Source organism: Cyrtonyx montezumae, unplaced genomic scaffold (genome assembly GCF_038088225.1).
Source record: "Cyrtonyx montezumae isolate F1298 unplaced genomic scaffold, pur_monq_1.0 scaffold_12, whole genome shotgun sequence".
In the NCBI taxonomy this organism is placed as follows: domain Eukaryota; kingdom Metazoa; phylum Chordata; class Aves; order Galliformes; family Odontophoridae; genus Cyrtonyx; species Cyrtonyx montezumae.
This window is the reverse complement of record NW_027071848.1, coordinates 9,020,103-9,031,666: the sequence shown is the minus strand read 5'-3', so window position 1 is coordinate 9,031,666 and position 11,564 is coordinate 9,020,103.

Here is an 11,564-nt window from a genome sequence, read left to right as displayed (position 1 = left end):
ATGGCTTTTTGCACACGTACTGTGATTGCATTTTGCTTTCTTTATCATTTTGTTGCTATGCTATTGATTTTTGTATTAAAAGAAAGACACGATTCCTAACAAAATAGATGTTTAAAAATACAGAAATCTTTCCTCCGTTGTAATTAGTTCCTCCTTTTCTGACTCCATTTAAGGAAATCTCAAGGGCCAGTTGGTGCAATTCGTATACAGTTAAATCTCCCATTAACCCATATATGTTGCCATAATAATCTGTTATGAAAATAGCAGTCATATCAGGTTATAGTTTTCTAACATCATGTGTGGAAGAGGAATGAGAAAGGGAAGAACTGTCTGAAAAATAAGCTTTTATTGTAAACAAAAAACATCCATATTAATTAGCTCTATCTAGGAAACTATTATGATTTCTGAAATTAAATTGATTAATTTTAATTAATGGCTCTGTTTTACCTAGGTTACATTCAGACTGGACAAGGGAAATTTTCCCTATTTGTTTTCTTCCATGGGACAGTGTGTCCTTCTCCCCTCCTCAGCAATTCCTATTGTTTTACTTGATAGGTTGGCCTTCAGTGATCCTAAACCCATTCATCAGAAAAGTCTAATAAAAGTGTTGAACTCTTTTTGATAGACTGTGGTACAAATTATGGGATCAGCCACCTCTGACTTTCCCTTCTCCACTGTCATGTGAAAGTGTGTACTGCTTACCCAGTGACAGAGAAACTTTATTTTGTGTCCTCATCAAAAAGAATCCCACTAGAAAATAACACCAAATATGGCTACTCTTCTTCTATAAACTGTTGTTCAGCACAGCTTTCCAGGGATCTTCTATGTCCACTTCAGCATTGCTTGATATGTCAGAATGAAGATTATCAAATAAGCAATCAGTGGAATGTCACAGTCCACCAGGATTTATAGCACTACATCTCTTCCAGACTGAAAGTTTTCTGAGGAATAAGCAGCAGCCTGAGTAAATCCAGCAGCACAGCTATATATCTCTGCATGGGAGGGCCAGAGGATGTGCAAGAGGCAGCAGCGTTAGAGGTGGTGAACAGATCCCAGATAATGCTATGTTTAGGGACATTGTTCAGTGGCCATGGTAGTGATGAGTCAAAGACTGGACTACATGATCTTAGTGACCTTTTCCAATATTAATGATTGTATGATTCTATGTCAATTAGGAAAAATAAAAATAAAAAAAAAGAAGTTTTAAACATGTCTCTTTTTTTCACAAAAAAAACCCCACCAACATTCAGCATAACTCAATTTACCAATTTCTTCATTTTTTGTAGTTGTAAGCATGTTTTATAGCTCCCATTGTGGTGAACTGGAACTAGTTAGAGGGGGAGCCTGTGGTTCACCAGGAGAGATAAAGTCAAACCCGAGACAGCAACCTGCAACTTAGGCAGGGAGCTCAAGATAGCACAGTAGTATTTTATCATTTAATTATTTTGCTTAAACTTTTTCTGTCAGTATTCAAAGTTATGATTAGAAAAAAGAAGGAACTATGAAAAAATTAGAAAAAAAACATATTGGATTCACACTAAATTGCAAATGATATGTGTTCATTTCACAGCATAGATTGGTTCTCTGAGTGTCAGTTTTCAATATAACTGTTTCATATATTATTAACACTAACAAATCCAGTAGCAATACTTCAGCCTCCTTAGTACTTCAAATTTAATACTTAAAAATAGTTTTTAAATAACGTTTAAGGAATAAAAACTGAGATGAAGTTGGTCTTCTAGCAGGGAAAGAATTCTAAAAAATGGATTCGTGGACTAGCTTTAAAATATAATTATTTTCATTTTTCTCTGAAAAAGATTGCAAAAAAAGGCAGAGGATAATCATTACATTAGTGGGAAGAGAGAGATATACTAAAAAAGAACTTCTATAACTGCTTCAGCTTCTTTAGAGGACTTTCAATGGCTTGAAAATTTGTCAGAAATCTCAACAGTAATAGAAACAAGGGCATGACAAAGAGCAGGAAAGAACTCTTGTTGTTATCTTCACACACACACACACACACAAAATTATTATGAATAAATATATAACAAAACTAATTTAATGATATGGCAGCAGTAGAAGCCAAAGGAAGACAAATTAATGAATGCTAAGGTAAATTAGGTTTATGCAAGTTAGCAGGAATTGACAAAATTCATCCTGGACTTCTTAAAAATATAGCCAGTGTAATCTCTGAGACCTCAGTGATTACCTCTAAAAATGCAAGAAAAGTGGGGGTGCTCCCAGAGGACTGTCACTGTACCTATTTGTACAAACAAAAGAGGAGGGAGAAGATCCATGGAATTATGGAGAGTTAAGCTAACACTGACTCTCACAATAATACTGCACTAAAATTATTAAGTCATATATTTACAAACTCTTAGTGCATGCAAGGTAGATAACATGTATTTATCAATAAAAAAAATCAGGTGCAATTAACCTCATTTAGTATCCCAGAGGAATTTGGAGAATGAGAGTTGTGATGCTTCTGAAGTTCAGTAAAAATCCAGGCATTGTAACATAGTATTAAGAGCAACTAAGAAAGTAAGATCTAAGATAAGCACACATTAAATTGAAAGCTATATTCAGTGAGCACTAGTTCAGTATTGAGCTGACAAACAAAGACTTCTGATGAACCCTCAGGCAACTGAGTCTGGTTGGTGTTATTATTGGCATTCTTGGTATTTTTGCTAACAACTTGAAAGAATGTGAATGTCAGTACCATAAATGAGCTATAGTGAACTTACAGAGACAGGAAAGATTCCAAGACCATTAGTCTTGGAAAGTATCTTGATATGTAAAAGCCTGTCAAAATGCAACATGACAAAAACACATGCAGCATTAGCAGGAATCTCCAATGTAAAGATAGGAAACGATTACTGGTTTTGCCTATTGTATTCAGCTGAGGACTTACTCTGAATTAGGAGATAAGGCCCACATCCTAAATACAGTTCTTCCTTTTCACTCAAACTGGAAGATGTTTTCTTACACAGTACTTTGTGTACAGTAAAGCACAGGGAAGCATTTGTAGTTCTATCCCCCACCCTTCTCTTTTGGCTCAGTGCAACTGAGCTGCCATGGCAGTGTTGTTCCAAGGACTCTATGGCAGTGCTCTCTCCTTCTCATCCTGTTTGCTCAAGGTGCTATTAAAGCTGTGCATCTGCAAAACCCATTACTTTTGTTATACCAAATGCCTCACGTGCAGTGATACATGATACTCAACTCTTTCTTTCTCTTTTCTTACTCTCCTATTTAGCAGATTTCAGTTTCTATTGAGAGATTATTCAGTTTGGAAGTACAAGTAGTTCCCTGTAAAGGTATATCATTCTAGAGGAAAAGCACGGTGAAAATTCACCATGTTATCTTCAACATAATCACTGTTAGAATTGATGTCTGCCATCAGTCATGGACATTCTAATAAAATTTTATATATGTAGGCCTATTCCAGCACTCTGTCACCCATACCATAAGTTCTTCCACATGTTAGTAGAGAACTTCCTATGTTCACGTTTTAGACCATTACTCTTTCTCCTATCACAGCACACCATCAACAAGATCCTGGTCTCATCCCTTTGACTCACATCTCCTTTTAGATATTTATAAATATTTATCAGATCCCCTCTGTCTTCTTTTCCCCAGGCTGAACAGATCCAGGTTACTCAGCCTTTCCTTATATGGGAGATGCTCCAGGCTTGTTATCATCTTTGTGGCCCTATAGAGAAACATCTTTGTTCCCTATGGAGAGTCATAAGCTCAATTACTTGACAATAACTTGTTGCAAAAAATAAAAATAAAAAAAAATCTCACAATCTCTGCAGCATTCAGAAAGCATCTTACATAAGAAATGAAATTATTTCACTAAGTCTTGTTAGAATGTGTCCTCTTGTGGGCCCTACGTTATGAAACACAGGAAATTTGGACACAGTCAGGAGATGTATGTAGTAAACATATCTACTGGGAGAGAAATAATGCTAGAAGTTTTAGGAAATGTGACCTGTAAGGAAAGACTGAAAGAATCAGCCTCAGTTTCATCAGCGAACAGTGTACTTGAAACATGGTCACAGCAAAAAGCTGTTATAAGGAAGATGGTGATAAATTGTTTTCTCTCTCTGGTAGGTTCGACAAGAAATAACCTTTGAATTTTCACATGGTGTTTCAGGTTAGATAATAGGAAAAGTAATCAACTTGCCAGTTTAGTTCATCATCAAAAGATCCATTTCTGACTCCTCTTCACCTGAAGTCTTAATGAACACACTTCATGATCATTTACTAACACTGTATGTGGGATGTTGAATCCTGAATCAGCAGGGTGAAGTAAAAGACATCTCGAGATCTATTTGTACATTTATACAACTTTGGTGACGCCAGTGGGAGTAGTACCAAAGACTGATAAACAAAGTCTCTTTTTCCCTTCATCTCTGTTTCTCTAGCTCTACCTTTCTCTTAAATGGCATTTCAAATAACATGTGATTATAAATTCATATCCAAGGGTTCAAACCCTTCAGTACAATCCAGGGAAGCCTTTTATGTCTCCAACATAAGAGTATATTTTTCACTCTAAGATAATGAGTGATAGTCTGACATTTATAAAAATCAGAACATGGAAGTGATTTACAGAAAAATAATAACTAATTTTTCCATTTATAACATATAAATTTGCTTCTCCTGAGAATTGCTCAGATGTTCAGGCAAGGTGATGATTTTTCAGCTAAGTAAAGTAGCAGAAGCTTACTTTTCAGCTAACTTGTTTGACATTAATATGACAGATTGCCAAAGCTCTATGTCATTTTTTTTATTCTGCTGAAAGATTTGGGCATGTGGTAGCAGCATTTCTTAGATATTAGGTCATAAAGTGATGCAATGTTTATACCTTTGAAAACCATTATTGTCAGTAATTTTCAAATATTTCTGTACTACACATACGTCATACCATGTAGTTGCTTGTAAAGTATTCAACAGTTCTGGGAGACAGGAACTGAAGAAGAGTTTAGTGCCCTATTTATCTCCTTCAAAGCACCATTAGCCTTGTAATAGAGCTGTTTCACCAGACAAGCAATAGTCACTTGTCAGGGAATCAATGCTTGTGTTGACAGCCTGTGAGTGTACTCACAACTGTTCTTGATAATGATGGCTCATTCTAAAAATTATATTTATATAGACATCTGTCATTTATTTGGTACTCTCCAGTTGCCATTTATAAGTAGGAGTTCTTCATGAGGTAGCTTTAATAACTGTTACAGATTAAACTAATGCCAAAGACACTATGTATTGTTTAACATTATTTCTTGATTGCAGAAGTGAAATGAATATTTAGCTGCTTTAAGCTATTCTACATTAGAAATTTCCTTTGTAGCTTAGATGGTAGGCAAAAGAGAGACAGAGTCAGCTGTATCAATCATCAGTTCTCAGGCCAAGGTAATGGATAAAAGAATGACTTACAATGTTTGATAGTTTTTTGTAAGTTAGCAACATGTGAAGAGAGAAGTTAATGAAGTTTGATTGTTATTTTCTCTAGGAAGCTTGTTTTCATGGATGTAGTCAGTACAAGGATTTGATGGCATTAGCCAAAGTTAAATTCTGCTTTTTACAATTTAGCTGGTTTGTTCTAAAGCTGTTTAAAGTGACTGAATGGAAAAATCATTATATCAACTTGTGCCAAGGACTAAGTGGAGATATTATGCTGAGAGACTAAATAAAAGCTGATGGGTTTGACCATTTTTATTTCAGAGTAGAGAACATTAACTCATGATCTTCTCTAAAGGCCTTTTCACCAGTGGAGTAATTTTTTAATAAATGGTCAGCTATAACTTTCTGTTTCATCCTGGATTCCTGAAAAATTCTGAAAGAATGTCATCAAATAAAGCAGCATTTCTTAGAGTCATTTCTTTGCTCATCTTTTAAACCAGAAGGATCCTGAAAGCAAGGAAGACATCTGACAGCTTGGCTTGTTTTGATGGAATTTTTTGTAGGATTTATTTACCAATGCATGTGTGTTCCTGACAAGCTGTATGACTTTCACATTCCGGATTTACCTGTACCTAAATGCCTTCATCATGTTTCACAGTGCCTATAAGCAATAAACATTTAAAGTGGACATTTTCCATGTAGTATCTTTTAGACAGGCCAGACTTTCAGATTATATGTGCACTGAATTTACCCCCAGATCTGATGTCCTTAGAGTGCTTTAATTTTATTTGTCCAGGACGGAACGTCATACTCTTTAAATCTCCGTACATTTTCAGATTCCTTTGACCTCTTCAAAACATTAAACATCCCAATTCTATTAATAAGATATTAAGGGATTTTTTATTATGTTTTCCTTTGTCTCACAGTCTACTCACTACAGATGCTAGCAAGGTTTAAACATTGATTTATTAACTGGATAATAGGTAGGTTACTCTGAAAGTAATGCCTCCTACTTATTTCCATGGAAAATACAAAAGAAACAAAGAGTACAATAACACTGTTTGATAAAGTAAATTCTTAACTACAAAGAACTACTTTTCAACATAGGCACCACAATTAGCTATGCATTCTTACCAGAAATGAGGAAGAATATGCATGCCATACTAGTAAATATCTGCATGGACATTTGGGCTTGGCTTGTCTTTCATATCATTGCCACTGCTGCTAAAATCCACCATTAACTGCCTCACTGTGTTCACATCCACTGCTTGGTCTCCATAAACACACAGTGATCAGTGTAAATGGTGACATCCTTCCCACATAGAGGAACTGAATTCCACACCTTTACATCATGTGCACTTTCATGTCAGACACCATTTTGTCAGTCTGCTCCTCTGCTGCCATCTGTCACATGCCAACAAAATGGAATATTGGTGGGAAAGTTCTACCTCCACTGTCATACCATCAACATCTGCCTCTGACTTCATGGGCCAAAATAACAAAATAGAGGGCATTATTTTTGGAGCAGCTCTCATTATGACAGGAAAAAAATTACTAACACCACATCTCAGTGTGTGCATTTGTTTTTAGGTCTTTTTTATCATGCAGTGTAACACAAATATCAAACATATTGCATGCACTTCAGAAAGTGCTGGTATTTTTTTTTCTTTTAAAGTGGAATTACTTTTGGTCTTCCAAAAGTACCTTTAAGTACAGTTATCTCATTAGACTAATACTAGGCCCAGAAATGCTGTGTCTATAATAACAAATCTGGGGCAGCAGAGAGCGAGATGTTACCCGGGGATCTGTTAGCTCAGTTCAGTAGCAAGCAAGTCTTTCAGGTATTCTATGTAAAAATAATTAAGGACACAACAACAGGACAGAATTTTGTCCAAGGTACATGGTTCTTGACTATTTTCTTATATTTCTTTGACAAAATAACTGATTATCAAGACAAAGAAGTTATATAAATCTCATGCAAGTGAAAGTGATAAAAACATTTCCTATGGTGGTATAGAGTAAAGGAAAAACTGAACCAGTAGTTAGATCAAAACACTGCAAAAATGCACAGAAAACACCTACAAAAGAAGATAACCACTTGTTGGGTTTAAGTGAATTGTTAGTTTGTCAGGGATCAATCTCAGAAAAATACTGTTGAATTATTTTTCTCATTTATACTGAAGAATAACTACAAAAATATAAAGTATTAAATACTATTTTTATAATGAATTTGTTAGACATGTGCTCATGAAACTTCATGATGGTAGTTAAGAATCACTGTCAATACAGAACTGTGCTACTCATGAAGTAGAACTGGGTGACCTTGCGAACTCAAATGATAGTAATAAAAAGAAATCTAATAATACCAAGAGTAAGGTCATTCTCTTAGGGACTACTCACTTGAACTTGGATATCTAATAGATGCTCATCAGTTGTAAATGGCAGAGCAAGACCTTGGTTCTTGGATCTGTTCATCACAGGATGATGAACCAATGATCTGATGACCCTGGAAAATAGAAATGTATTAGCAGTAAAAGTCAGGTGAAATATTTCTGAAAGCCAGCAGGCTTTTATATACCCCCTAACAGTACAAGAACTATAGAATTTTATCTCCCTAACAGTGACGTTTCTCTAGGGGTGGGTGAGTGATGAGTTAATGAATAAGTCTCATCTGGAAGAGTATGCAAATTGTTGAAGACAGATAAATTCACATAGGACCAGGTTTACAGAGGGGTCACCAGGGAACAGAGACCATCTCTTTAGTGAATTCTAGATATGCTTGACATATTTAATGTAGTGTAATAAGTCCTCAGCAGGGAAATAAGTACTCTTCATAAACATAAAAAAAATTAAATACACAAAAAGAACTATTTAAATGAAAATGTATGTGTTATCACCAGAGAATATGGTTTCCATATGCACTGGGAGACTCAGAATGGCAGAAAAAGGACATCTGAATGTTGAGAGGAACCAGTTTACTTTCATCACTTTTTAAAAGAGACAATGATGTTTATTTGAAATAGCAGTAAACTGCCTAGTAGGTCTTGTTCAATTCTATATGCCTATGTGGTTCATTTTTGTAGTGAAAAAGAAAAAATCTCTTTTTAGCAAATAAGGTTGGAAAAACTATTGCAGATATCAAGGAAGGAAAGTTGATACCTATCCCAAAAATTGTATTCTTAAGGAACACAAAGACACAAGAAACAGACACTGTGAGTCAGACCAAAATGTCTGATTTTGACAGTGGCTGCAAAAGCAACAAAATAAATAGAAAAGAAAGGAAATTAATGAAGTGATTAGTTTAATGCTCTTTTTTCTAATATCCTTTAAGCTGTTGCATAACAACATACAACATCTTGAGTCGTATGAAGCGATCTGAGCTTAATAGCCTTCAGTGAGTTTTTTATCCATAAATTTGCCCAGTCACTTCTGGAACTCCTTCATAACTTCCTGTAGCAATGATTGCTACAGCTTAACTGAGTGCTTCCTTTTGTGTAATTTTAATGCTTCTGTCTTTTTTGAAGTCCTGGTTTCTGTTTTACAGGAAAATACTGAATCAAGTGATAGAATAAAGGGAAATGGCTTCAATCTGAATGAGGGAAGACTTAGACTGAGTATAAAGAAAATGTTTTTTATGATAAAGGTAATGAAGCACTGGCACAGTTTTTCCAGACAGGTGATGGATCTCCCATTTCTGGAGACTATCAAGATGAGGCTGGATAGGGCTGTGAGCACCTGATCCAGCTGTAGTTTTTCCTGCTCATTGCAGGGGTGTTAGACTAGATGACCTTTGAAGGTTCCTTCCAACTCAAATGATTCTATGATCTTTCCCATCTTCGTATTCCTCAGGCTTTACAGATAAACTGAGGTACATCAAGGCAGTTTCTCCAAAGTCTATGATAAAGTGAAAGACAGGAGGCAGATGTGCTTGACTCCTACAAAATCTCCTGACCATGAGAGTATCCTTCCACACACCACGTGCACACACGTTAATTCATGAAGGACTACATTAACTGACAACATGAACTGGGCAATCTTTCAGTTCTGCTAGATGAAGTACTTGATAGTGTTCCATTTTAGGATCCCAGCTCTGCTAAAAATCCAAGTAATTTTTTCTTAAGTCCCTTGAGATTGCATAAGAGCCATATTAAAAATTCTAAGGTGAAGAAAACAAAATTAACTTAGAGAAGGCCAGTGAATAAAGACAATCTGTTAGGTTATACACCAAATCCATTTCTTGTTCACATGGAGATGCAGATTCAGCCAGGTTCTGAATTATACCCTGCAGTTCATTCTACTCAGACCAGAACTTAAAATATGAGCGAAGACACAGCGATATGGCGATGTACTGTGCTAAACAGGGGTAGATGCTGAAATTATAGCAATAGGTAACATGCCTTGAATGCGAATATAAGGTGAATTTGGCTCCAGGTTCACCAAATAGCTGGAAACTTCAGCTTTGTTGGCTCAGCACACCTAGATAAGCAGAAATACTGGGGTCCACACGTACCACATATCATACCATGCATAGAACCAAGAAAACTTCTCTGAACTGCCTGTCAGTTTTGTTCACTTGCAATGGCGACTAGTTCTCACACTCTCAAGTTTAATAAATTTTCAATAAAGTGATTAGTTGTTTCAGTAAAAGAAAGGAAAGACTGGGCAAAATGAACTGGAAACAGGCAGGAAATAGCATGAAACACTGAGCAACATACTTTCCTACTGATAAGTTTCTAGTTAGCATTTTTTCATCAGGAAGGCCAGGAGAAAGGAGAGGTAAAATCATTATGGAAGGGAAAATTTTGAGAAGTTGCAGCCTATTGCAGTCCTACTCAAACCATGTTACTCCTCATAAATATATTAGTAGGTCTCGGGATATTCTTTTTGGCCTGTGAGAATACTAATATCCAGAAAGAGTTAGCTCCATACTCAGCAAGGAAATAGGTTCAAGTCTTCATCTAGTTTAATGGGCTCCTTAAAAAGAAGCACATGGAATGTTCTCTTCCTCCTCTGATCTCAAGCCAAAACTAAGTTGGTTCACAAGATAAATATAAGCTTGCAGGGAAGGATGCTGTGTGTGGAAAGGACTAAAGTTTCTGGGAAATAAAAAAATGCCAAAAGCAAATTATCATTTTAGATTGCTTTGCTGTTCCATAAAGACAGTGATCACAGGCAAAATTGCTTTCTATAAATAAAGCCACTGAAGTAAAAGAATATCATATTTGAAAGAAGGAAACTCAAATACACAATGTGCAACTTTTATTAATTTCCTGCCAAAAGGCCAGATACACTCACAGGCAAACAATTTTGAAAACCAGTGGAATATTATATCCCTGTCCAGAGCAGTCTATAGACTGTACAGAAACACAAGCAGTGTAAGAAGCCATCCATCTTCCCAGCTCCATTTTATAGAGAACCTAAAATAACTTCTCAGAAATCACTGGAGAATGCCAAAGGGACAAGTTTTTACCCACATCTTCTTACCCCTACTCTTTATCTCAATAGTATCAGTCTTTCTCATGCACAGGTTATTCTGGTGATTTAATTGGTGTTGAAATGACAAGAATTTCATGGAATTTTAAATAAAGAAATTTAAAGTAAACCTAACTAACTGTGTTCCTTGTTTTTGAAAATCCTGACTATGAATCTATAAGAATTTCAGGTAAATGTCTTAAACGCTTTCAAAGAGAGAACACTTGGCTATGGCTATAGCAAAACATAATGTAGTTATAAAGAGTACTGCTACAACCATGATGCGTGTGTTATAAAAGGATGAGAGAACAACTCCATGGCCTGCTAATCTTGTCCAAAGACTGGAAAATGGAAAATTAATGAGGAGGACTCATTAAAGAAGAATTCCTGATGGCCAACATCGATAGTAGTAATGTGCAGGTAGTGTCGCTTAATGAATCATAGAAATGTTTGAGTTGGAAGGAACCTTTAGAGGTCATCTAGTCCAACACCCCTGCAATGAACAGGGACGTGCACACTAGATCAGGCACTCACAGCCCTTTCCAGGCTGACCTTGAGCATTTTCAGGGATGGAGTTTCTGCCACGTCTCTGGGCAACCTGCCAGTACTTCATCACGTTTATTGTAAAAAACAAACAAACAAACAAACAAAAAACTATTTTCTTATATCCAATCTAAATCTCCCCTCTT